We start from the raw sequence: 13,000 nt of genomic DNA on the forward strand, positions 1-13,000 counted from the left end.
CTTCACAACAGGATTATTCTGGGTACAGCACATAGAGTGGCAAATGGAAGAGACCCTCTTCTTAAAATGGTCAGGAATCACGAAGAAGTGGGCAAAGGAGCGCTTCTGTACAAAGCAGCGGAGGAGGCTGCTGAATATCTTCTGCACGGTATCTTCCACAGCTGCACGGTATCTTCCACAGAAATGTGAAGGATCAGTCAATGTCTTGTGAGCTAACGTTTGTTTTCCTTAAATCGCCCGGATTGAAGTCTGGTACGGAGGATTTCATTTTTGCATGCCAGGACGGTGTCATTTCCACCTTAACATACCGTCGCCACATTTTGAGCCAAGACATTCCCGATGATAGCTGCAGGGCGTGCCGTGCACACCCCGAGCATTTAGCTCACATACTATCTAGTTGTCCAACTCACGCGGGAACGACCTACATTCAAAGGCACAATGCGGCACTAAGAGTGCTTTATTACCATCTCTGTCACTCCTACGGCACTCACCTTAATATCGCTCCTCTAAATGCTCCTAGGGAAATTGAGTCAATTGTCGAGAATGGGAAGTGCCGCATATACTGGAACTTTATATTCTCGACAATTGTTTCCGTTGCTTACTCGAGGCCAGACATGGTTGTTCTTGACATCGAGAGGCGAACCATGTTTGTTATCGAATTTTCGGCACCAGCTGACAAAAACATCCTTATCATCGGCGCTCTTGGAGGTGCCAAGCTTTCACTTGCTAATAGCCTAAAAAGTATCCCTGCGTGTCAACAATATGCTAGAACACTTGCGGGAAAAATGCAGAAGGCGATTGTCCTTGGGTCGCTCTGTGTTCTTAGGGTGCACGCGGCTTTTGCAGGATCGTCGTATTGATTCCTTTACAGACTGTAACCACCTATCTCACGGTCGTGAGACGTGGTTGTGGCTGAAATTTTACCGCGATTTCGCTGGAAACGGGTGCAATTTTCCGGATTAGCATCCGCTCCCGGCGAAATCCTGCGGTTGTCCGTATGACAAATTTTTAATTATATATAATAGTATTAATATTTATATCATTTATATTTTATACTTGAAATAACGTAACCACAAAATATGAACCTATAAAGAGGCGCGCGAAGTATTCAAATCATGGAAATCGCCAATTTCTTGAATTTCTTTGAAATGCGAATCAAAATAGAAAAAGAAGACTTTTATAAGATGATATAATATAATTATAATATTAACATTAATAATATATAATAATATTATTATAATATTCGACACCTGAAGAAAGATAGCTTGAAAATCGAAGTATGGAAACCTGGAAACATTAAAATCTCAATTTCTTGATTTTATTTCAAAACGGATCGAGATATAAATGGAACCGCAGAAGTTTTCCGACCGACAATCGTGCATCTTCCTACTATATTTACAAGGACATAGACGTTTGATAGTATTGGAGTGAACCTCGTTTCAGATCTGAGATCACTGATTGAGCGTGAAGTTCTTGTCTACTTTTAGGAATACCATAATCATGGATTAAAGCTGGAACGTCACCTTCACCGGATGGTGACTGCGTTGGTACTGACTAAGAGTGTGCTGCGTGTAGCGACTAAGCGGCCTATCGATGTATCGGTTAATCGAAGGTCGCGGCTGGCACGCGAAAATTCAATTAACTACAAATTTAAAGGACTTTTTAACATGTATTAAAGGATATATAAAGGATTGCGCCTGTCTATTTAAAGAGATAAAATATGCATTTGTAATATTTCATTAATAATAAATTATTTTTTTAAATTAACAATTTCTTACACTCAATTTAATTATTTTTTGTTATACGTGCGTAAGAAATGCTACCAAGCAAACACTTTCTGTAACTGTTCCAGATCATAAAAGGAATTGTGTTCTATAACAGTTGTTACAAGATGATGGCAGAACTGTTCTAGAACAAAAAGTTCGAAGCGTTCTAGACCGGTGTGACAAAATTGTGACCGAACGGTTTTAGAACGAAAAGGTAACAGTGTTCTAGAACACTATGACAAAATTATGATAGAATTGTTCTCGAACTATGTGACAGCACTGTTCCGTAACAGTTGCTACGAAATTTTTCTAGAAAAAACTGATCACAGATGCTCTATAATATTTGTGTCAAGTTTATTTTAGAACTGTGCCGTAACAGTGTTATATCGAAGTTCTAGAACCCTGTTACAAGTGTGTTCTAGAACAAATTAGGAACAAAGATTAGTTCTCTAAGACTATGGTTGAGCTGACCCTTGCGAATATCCCTGATGTGGATATCTCGGACGTAACACTGTTCCATATTTGGTAAATAGCAGTTCTAGAATTGTTATATAATTGTTATAGAACTGTTTAAGAAGTGTCCTAGATTTTTTACAATGCAGCGTACCAAATTTCTAGAATGGTTACAGATCGGTTGTCATAGCATTCTAGATCTGTTAGAGATTTGTTATACAACATTTATAATTGAGTTCTAGAATTGTTCTAGAAATGTTACAGATGGGTTGTCACAGCGTTTTAGATCTGTTACAGAATTGTTATAGCGTATGGGGGATGACGTAGTTACTCGCATGTTCGCTACCTGTTATCAACCTGTTCTGGAGTACGTTCTTTTATGTTCTAGAACAGTTACAGGTATGTTCTGTAACCATGTTTGCTAGGTACTTTGCACATCTGTTTAGCAACCGAAAAATGCTAAATTCCTCAAGAAGTCATTATTTCAATGTATTAAAAGTTCGTTGCATAAATGTCTACCGCCATCTCGTGGTATAAAAAAGAATCAGTACAAACTCAGGGAAGCAACCTTTTTAACTGTGCAGGTGCCGAAAAGCGCAGGTCTATTTGAAATAAATAAATAATATCAATAATAATACAGATAAATATTTTTAATAAATTTTCAATTTTAAAAAATAGATTAAAATGACTTAAGAAGTAGATAATTTCTTAAATAATGTATTGTTAATGTAATTTTATAAGTTTACCCTTCGTAATTTCAAATAGACCATCGCTCTTCGGTACATGCGCAATTGAAAAAGTCGCGGTCGTTTAGCATCACTGGGGGAATCCCGAGTCTCTTTTATTTTAGATAACTACATAGCCTATAAATGCGTAGATGTTTTTCTTATGTCGAGGGACTCCGCCACCGAACCGTTTGTTTCCTGCCCCTACCACTCCTTTTTACATACTTATAACAAAAAATATTATGAGTGACTTGTGTGGGGCCACCGATGGCCACTCGTGCAATCGGCAACTTTCCGCACTGGTTGCTCAATATACTATTTTAGAGTAAAATATTTTTAAAATTATTTATCTGTATTATTATTGACAGTATTTATTACTCTCAAATAGACTGCGCTTATCGGCCCATGCAATCAATTAAAGACTCTTATTATGCGCACTGCGAGGTAACTTTGGTTTAATATTTATTTTGAGCACTAAAATACTATATCATTTATCTAGGAGTGAAACATTCTTTTTATCCGAGCGTGAGTCTTGCAAACACGCGAGGATAAACAGACATTTCACTTTTTGGTACATAAGATACTTTATGTAACAAAGCTATGACTTAAGCCTACATGAAAAACTATTATTCTAATCCGCGCCACGATGCACATGCGCATTTGCTGTCCAGTCCTCCTGTTGTATAAACGGCTACTTTCAGAACTGAAAATACGCTGATTAAACGCGTAAATCGTGCCTTCATTACACAAAATGAATTTATTCTACTGAATTTTTATTTTGTTAACTTATACGTTTCACATATATTGTTTCAAAATAAATTATCGCTTCAAAATATGTGAAAGAAACAGAAGGTAAGAAAAGTGAAATTATAGTAACGCGATTTACACTTTATAGATGCCTCACAGTTTCGGTTATTAACATATTGTTCAAAAAAAGCTTAGATATGATAAAAAGAATTATAAAAATAATCCACGTTAGCTCTGAAAATGCTCCAAATGCTAAAGTGCTAACTCCGGACGATTAAATTAAACGGCGAGTAATTATTCTTAATCCTACTTCAGAAGATAGTAGAACGTACACAGTTAACACAGTTACAAGTATCAATAGTAAGATGGTTGTAACAAGATTCAGAAAAACAGTCACTGGTGAATTCCCTGGTGGCCACTCAGTGACAATATATTTTCTACTCAAAGTAGTCACATGTTACATGCGGAGCAGGTTTTACATTATCCCACATTTTAATCACATGCTTGTAACAAAGTGATGTTTGGAAACGCAACGTGAAATAACAGCTTAAACTTAAAATACACGGCATTTCGAAATTATAACTATTATTACTCTGACAAAAATGTTGGAAAGGGACATAATTAAATGATACATAATTTTCAGAAAATCGAAATAATATTTTAACATATCTTTTATAAAAGAAATACCGAGATTTATCAGCTAAACTCTTACGAAAAAGACATTAAATTATAAGGTTAGAACCTAAATGTATAAATAAAAATTGAGTATTAAAATTAAAATAATTAAGTAAAATATTTGTATTCTGATGAACTCTTGTTTTACAAAATAAGCGTAATTATTTGTTGGAACATTCATATCTTGAAATCCGGGCTTAAGAATTACATGGTTTATAATGTTTCCCTGCGAACATAACTTCATATAGTCATTCAAGTTATTCATAACTTTTCTTTAATTCTCTCTGAACTTTATTAATAGTCTTAGTTTGTATTGAATAAATAATACATTACTCAGTTATTGAAGTAGTATTCGCTGTACTAGCTTTAGCCTAGGTTTAACAGGTTTTGGACTCAGCACGAAACACGAAAACAGATTGAGAAACGTACAAATTGTCAGAGGTTAAATAAGAAAAAGTTTGGATCTAACGCAACGCTATAAAAATGAATGTTGGAAACTAAATTTGGCTTGAGATCCTTGGTAAAAAGAACTACGACACCTTGTAAATCAAGGTAGAAGCTCTTTTAATTAAAAATGATATTTGGAAGTATGTTTGTGATGAAAATAAGCGACCAGATGTCACAGCTAATGACGAAGCTTCAGAAGCAGTGGTGAAGGCTTGGGTCATTGCAGATCGTATCGCTACGTCAGATTTAATTTTAGCTATACGCGAATAAGAACTGAAACTAATTAAAAATTGCAGGACTTCTCACGAAATATGGAGTAAATTGTAGTCAATTTATCAGTCAAAGGAGCTTCCAAAGAAAGCTTCATTTCTGTTACAATTAAGAGGGCTGTGTACTAGCGTGGAAACTCTGAGTTTAGTGTGCAAAAGAGACAGAAATATGATAAGCACGCCCAAAAGGGTGGAGCTTGTTGGCGACAAAAACATTTTGACAGCCAATCATAGTTGGAATATTTTCCGACAAAAAGGGTACGTAGTAAAAAAAGTTTGAAAAAAATTGCCTGGGAGAAAGTCATCATCAGGAGACCGTCACCTTGGGTCAGGCATTGTCGCATAGGTTCCTATTCCCCAAAAGGGAACGTGTTTTCTTCCATGTAATTGTACCGACAGATAACCTGACAGAGATGTCTGCTATTCCCCAAAAGTGTTCAGATTTCGAGATTATTTCATTCCTTCTAATAAGTTCACAAAATATGTGTAATAAATTATTTTAATTCCTTCATGTAGAATATATGATTTGAACATTTAATCAATTCAAGTCCGCCTCTCTAAAGTTAAAATTATTTTAATTCACACATTTAAATAGATTTCCTTGACGAATTTTTTAAGACGTTTAAATAAATGATTAACATGTAAATAAATATAAATTTGAATATTTTTCGAATTTGTAAGTTTAGAAAGATTTAATAATAAAACATAGGTTAAATAAATGATTTCGTTAAATTTTACTAAGCCGATTGAGAGGAATAGGACTTTCACTTTTTCTGTTTCCGTTGGAGGAATTTTAGACGGAGGATAAATTGCATATTCATAGAAATAGAAATTCTTAATTTTTCTTAATGTAACACTTATTACCGTGTTCCTGACTCTTTTACGAATCCAAACATACCGCACACGTAATAATTGTTAAAAATGGTTTTTCATTAACTAACCGTGAGGAGTCGAAATAAAGTTTGAGGCGTTGAAAATCCTCTTTTTCAATTTTCGTCTGATCGAAACATATGGTGGAGATAATTTCGAAATATACTTGATATCAAATACAAATTTGGATTGAAATTTCTCATTCTACTAGAAAAAGTCGTTTTTAATATAAGAATCTTATTTTTCTATTGTTAAATAATTGTTACAAACCGTGAAATTATTCTTCAAAAGTAGGGTAACTTTGACCAAGTGTGTTTTTAATATCAATATCAATTATTAAAATTTGTGCTAGCAGTGCTAAACCTGGTACATATTGCTGGAGTCGCAGTACTGGGCATCTATACGCGGCCATTACTGAGTGGTAACGCTTCACAATGCTGCCTTGTACTGGTTCTGTACTGGCAAACCGCCGGCTGAAGTTTCCGTGCGTTTTCCGTAAAGGATCTAGCCTATTAATTATCTAAATTTTAGAAATAATCATCACGAGGAGTAATTTGTTGTAATTAAAATTTTAGTTGTGAAATATTGCGACGTTAGGCTGACGAATTGTTTGAAATTTATAGAATTTATTTATACTAAAATTATGAATAATGGATTGTATACATAACAGGGTGGTTCGAAAAAGGTACCTCCAAAAGTTTCCTCAGTACATTTTAACAAATGAAATGTGCAGTTTGAAATTATCATATTTAATTCAATCGAACATAAATTGGCGTGCGTCGCAGGTGAACGAGCTGATTATCAGTTGAAACAGTAGTCGTAAAACAAAGTTGATTTCAAAAAGAAACAATATATTTTACATAAGGATGATGTAAAAAATAACATTAGTCACTTTTTATTTAATACATTAATTCGTGGTTAATCACAATCCATTTCATGTCTATACCCATTTTTGAATGATCTTGAATCTTACAAATATTTTTAAAGATTTGTTTAAAATTTATAAATTTATACAGACTCCGAGAACTTTGAAAGAGATTACAATAATTTGAAGAAATTTTCAAGATTTTCGGGTATTTTATAAACTTCAAAGACATTTTCACCAGCTTTTTACTTAGATTTTGAGGGATTTAGCAAATATCAATGTACTTCAATACATTTTCCATGCAGTCGGAAAATATAATTTTAATATTTTATGATTTTTAAATATTCCATTTCATTTTCAACATATGTGAACAATTTAACGGATTTCCAAGGGTTTTAATAATTTTATGGAGTTTTAAATTTTTTATGGATTTCACGGAATTGTTTGTGACGATCTGAAGAGATTTTCAAATATTTTGTACAATTCATTTGGAATTAGCCGTGAAATCTTATTAATTCATCGTAAATCCTATTCAGTTCTTTTAATTTCTTTTGAGTTCTTCTGAATTCACTTAATTCTACTCAATTAAATTACTTTTTCCATATTTGTAAATTGTTTTCAATTCACTTGATTGCTTTTTTAAATGTAGTTTGAATGTTTATGAATTACATAGAATTTATCTCAATTCCTTTAAATTTCTGTTATTTGAATTGTTTCGTATTTTTCTGAATTTATCTTGAATCTGTTACTCTTTGTGCGCGAAAAAGTACGCTATGAGGTTGAGAATAAGCGTCTATATTATACCCTATATTTTATCCCATAGGGACTGTGAGTCCTTCGAATATTTAAAAAAGTTTCTTTTTAGGCAATGACTTTTCATCCCTCCTAATCCTTTTGGGAGGATCGTTACTTCCTTCTCTTCTACTTGGAGTGACTTTGTTAAAAGCAATATTTCAGTATATTTCGAAACTATCTCCATGATAAACTTTGATCAGACGATAATTCATATGGAACCTTTTCAAAATGTTAAACTTTATTTTTACTTCTTACGACTATTTTATATGAAAGCATTGTTCACAATTATAAATGATGTGTTATGCTTGGATTGGTTTATTATGCTTTTAGAGACATTTCGTTTAGGCGTAATTTCTCCGAAAGTATTGTGAAAAATATGACTTATGTGGTATGTCTGGATTAGGAAAATAACGAACTATGTGTATGTGTTATCAAAAGTAAAATAATGTTTATTATATAAAAAAAGGCTTGTTCAAAGTGACCCTAATTTGGAAGAATTATTACATTTTTTGGAAACTTCAAAATTTCGTTAATTTCATTGGTGCCAAAGAGAAAATTCAGAAATGAATGCAAGAAGGTTTTCTTGAAAATGTTGCCAGATTTGAATTCCAGTTTGCGTAGGTATAGTATAGTGACCTTACGGGTCCTGCAACTTTCCGGGGTGAGATAAAGGGTATGCATTCCATTGAGGACAACAGCGTGGGCGTGCCTAACGCTCTCTCTAGCATTTGGCCGCTAGGATCGGTAGTTACTTGCCTTAAATTTAACCCAAAAATGCTTTTCGTTTATGCATGCTTTTAGTATTTATTTAAAAACAATAAATCTTTCGTACATGATCATCTTTTCAGAAAGACTTTATCTAAGTTTCTGCGAAATACAATTTTCGACATAATCATTACAAGCAGAGAAATTGGCCTTCAAAAGTAAGGTAACTTTGACCAATCATATTTTTAATGTAATAAACATTATTTCACTTTTGATAACACGTATCCATAACTTATTATTTTCCGAAACCAGACATAACACACAAAAAGTGTGTGGGGACGTCCTTTAGCATGTTCGCTATCATTTCCCAGATTTTTAAGGCAAAATATTTCTTATCCTAGGAAAAAAGCCGGGGGAATCTAAGACTGAAAAAATCGATACTATTTCCAAAGCGCTATACATATTAATCACATTTTGCTAAAAATTTTTCTAAAAAAGAGCCGGGGGAATCTAAAACTGGTGAAACCCACCATTTTCTAAGTATCACATGCCCTTAAAATTATTACTGTTAGACTAGTGGAATATTCAATAACATTGGTGAATTAATTTTTAATTTTTGAAACAAATGGAATTTGTTTAAATAATTTGTTTAAATTAGTTTTTTTCCTAAAAATGACTACTATTGGCCTAGAGGAATATTTATTAACATTAGGTCATTCATTTTCAATTATTTAAACAAAACGAATTTGTTTAAATAATTGCGTTTCGATGCTTTTTAAATAAAAATTATTACTGTCGGTCTAGTGGAATGTTCATCAATAATAATTAATGACCAATTAATAATGAATTTATCAGTAATATTTAAGTAATAATTTTTATTAAACAATTTTTTTAAAATAAAATTAATCAAACAGTTTTGATAAATATTTCACTGAAGAAATATTAGTAATTTTTGATAAGAAAATTATTTACAAAAATTCCATTTGTTTAAACAATTGAAAATGAATGAACTGATGTTAATAAATATTCTACTAAACTAATAGTAATAATTTTTAGGGGGAAAAACGAATTTTCGAGAAAAAAAATTATTCAAACAAATTTCATTTGTTTAAATAAATGAAAATTAATTAACCAGTGATAATAAATATATCCACTGAGCCAATATTAATAATTTTAAATAAAAAAGACCAGAATACAGTGCTCAAAATGTCGATTTCATGAAGAATTGACATTTTTTTAGGGTAGTTTTTCGGTACTCGTGGGGGTGTGTTAGGGGTGTCAAACCCATATGCCTGATAGATGACATTTTTGTTGGATATTTCTCCACAGCCCCCCATACTTTCCCGTCACATTTTTTCAAACCCTAAAAAATTATTCAAACACTCAAAAAAGTGATTTTTCCCCATGTATTTTACATGGGAAATTTCAAGTCAAAACCGGCACCTGTTAAAATAAAAAAAAAATTAGGGAATTTCTTTTTTAGGATTTAGAATAAAATAGGGGGGGGGGGGTCGTTGCTCTCTAGCATGCAAAAATATTTGGCATGCATTTTGGGACAACCCTAACGTACACATATAGAAAATTTATGTGATGTCGATAAATTAGGCGACATGGGCGTTGAAATTAATCCAGATTTGTTGGTGATCTTGTTACTTCAAAGTTGACCGAAGAGTTTTGACAACTTCAGTTGCGCAATAAAGTCAAGAGATGAGCTCCTTACACCAGATGTTTTGAAAATCAACATTCTCGAGCAAAGTAACACAAGATTGCAGGTTGCTCATCGAAGAGAGAAAACACTAAAAACGTCGAAGAGACAGGATTTCTAACAGAATAGGAAGTGACAAGCTATGAAGACATAAGTTTCTTAGTGACGATCGAAGCTGTTGCAGATGTAGCTTTAAATGATGAAAATGCAATGAATAGTTGGTGTATGGACAGTGGCTGCACGTCACACATTTGTTCGCATCAGAAGAAGTTCGTAACCTTGGAAAAGTCGAACCATACAACGTTACTATCCATTCACGATAGGAAGGCCCCTTTAAAACAGCTGCAGATTTTTTGTAATTTACGCGTAAGAAAAACATCGGATAAAAACACAGCTTATGCCATAGTAAAGCTTACTTTCTTGCGCTTCATACAAGTCCCTATTTGTTCATGTACCAAAATTGATTCGGAAAATATCCTTTGCGAAAGGATGAAAACCGTGGGTTTTTCGCGTCACTCTCTCCTTGCTTGACTTTCGATGAAATCTTTTAAACGAACGATTTAAAAAATTTAAAAAAAATCATACAGATGCTTTCATATTTTGACTATACATATCTGAAAACAAAATTAAAATATATTAATAACAATTAACGTAAAATGCATTTAAACATAACTATGTTATCTCTCGTAATATACGTAGTACAGAGCTATATTTTGGCTTAAATTGCTTGGAATTTTTCAAAAAATACAATCGAATAAAAATTAGAAATGACAGTATTGAAACATATTAATTAATAACAAATAATCCTGGAGACGAATTGCTGGTAGTGTGGGTTTGAGGGCATAGCGGGGTACCAAGCCTGAAGGGTCTACTCATAGAAAAGAGATAGTTACTGCACGAAAAACAGGAATAGATACTTTCATCGTCAAAGGCGTAGGCATGTGGGAAATTTTCATCTATACAGCATTTTTTCTGCCTGTCTGTTGTTTCCAAAAACGCTAAGAAAGTATATTATATAAATCAATTTGTATGAATTTCTTGTGGAAATTTTCCGCGTTCGCTTCAAAAATTGAGATTAGGACAAGAAGAAGAAAACTTGTTTTTGCACACTTTCGCATCTGATTCATTGTTTACGTACAAAAAGAAGCAAAAAACTCAAATTTAACTGAAATTAAATTAATGAGGACTTTAACATTAGGGTTTATGAAGGATTGACATTGTTCCTCAAAAGTAAAGCAAAAACTAAACCTCTAAATAACTACTAAACACTCAGTGAAATAAATTATTTGAATCTAAATTTTTTTTATAAAGACTGACGATTTTTGGGATCCAGTGGACGATTCCTAAAAAGGAATTTAAATCTTAAAAGATAAAGTGGCACTGAAGATATAAGCCGACTCTTCACTACTTTTTAGGAAATTTTATCGTAGTAAAATAACGAAGCTATTGCACCCTACTACAGTTTGATTTCATAATATATGAGGCGAATAATAACATATTTAACCGAAAAGATTATATTCCAACCAAACAGATTAATTTTTGATAGAAGAAGGCCAATTCTAAAAGAATATTGTTTAAATTGTTTAGGTTAAAATTATAGTTTAATTTCATTGACCGTGAAAAACTTTCGCAACCCCAGAAATGATGAGCAATTTTTTCCTTCTACTAAAATGTTAAATTTAATGTAAAAAATAATATTAAAGAAGATTGGTCTTAAAAGTAAACAATATTTCATTCCTGAATTCCAAGATTTATTACAAAAACCATTTTCAATATGATAAAGTTACACCTTACCCTGACGGATAGAAGGAACCGAATGGAACCTCTACAAAGTACCTGCAAAGACCCCATTGGGTCCCCATTCGGTTCCTTTTTAAAAAAATAAAAAAAAACAGCAAGAACAGCTTATAAACTGTTGAAATTCGATTCTACGTTAAATTTTCTATTAGAATTTCACGGAGTGATCGCAATACTTTTTTTTGTAGCGTTCACAATTTTTGTAAAAATGTCATCACCTTCTGCTGAGGTGACTTCAAGCGCATGCATAATAGCTCAAGTAGTATGTTGCGTGCGAAGTTTAAAAATAAAATTCTCTCTCACTTGCATCGCAGCGTTGTTGTCTGAGGTTTCTACTGTGTGGTGCTAGCATCCAGATAAAATTCTTAATGCTACCGACGGAACGCTTATTAACTTCTACTAAAAGAATATGCACTTGAAGTCGCCTTCGGCCCATGTAAATGACAGGTATTTCATTTTTTTAAGTTTTTAACGCTGCAAGAGAAAGTATTGCAATTACCCCGTGAGTTTCTGAAGAAAATTTTAACGTGCAATTCGAATTTAAACAATTTAAAAGTTGATTTTGCTGTTTTTTTTTAGTTTTTTAAAAAGGAACCGTATGGGGAACCAATGGGGTCTTTACGGGTACTTTGTAGAGGTTCTATTGGGTTCCTTCGGTTCGCCAGGGTATCATTGATTCGAATGTACAAAGTAATAAGTACAGAAGTTCATTGGTTATTTTCTTACGACTTACGTCATCTACTTTCTTACGCCATTGAAAATAAAAGTACCCTTCTTCTCTTTTCAGAACTTGATGAATGAGCGGACCCCCGACGTGACCTTTAGCTATGGTATTCAATACTCGGTATAGTCCATACTATAGTACTCACACCCACACTGCCATACATTCGTATTCGAGAATTAATTGTTAATAATTAATAGGTGTAAAGATTTGTGTTCCTAATTGTTATGCGATTGTATTTGTTCAAATTTTCCAAGCAATTTAAGCCAAAATATAGCTCTGTACTACGTATATTCCGAGAGATAGCATAGTTATGTTTAAATGCATTTTACGTTAATTGTTAATAATATATTGTAATTTTCTTTTCATACAGTCTGTCAAGTTAAAGCGTGGGTGGCTTTACTCGCAGTCGGTAAGGTGTATCGACATGATTTTGGTGTCAAAATATTAAGAAGAGCTC

General features: G+C 33.0%; 1 protein-coding gene across 1 annotated transcript in view; it reads right to left on the reverse strand.

Annotated features, from left to right (window-relative positions):
* LOC117167101 (mitochondrial import inner membrane translocase subunit TIM44) overlaps window positions 1-13,000 on the reverse strand; it is a 197,789-nt gene that overhangs the window by 2,544 nt on the left and 182,245 nt on the right. The window lies entirely within an intron of this gene.

The sequence above is a fragment of the Belonocnema kinseyi genome, chromosome 2, assembly GCF_010883055.1.
Source record: "Belonocnema kinseyi isolate 2016_QV_RU_SX_M_011 chromosome 2, B_treatae_v1, whole genome shotgun sequence".
Lineage (NCBI taxonomy): Eukaryota > Metazoa > Arthropoda > Insecta > Hymenoptera > Cynipidae > Belonocnema > Belonocnema kinseyi.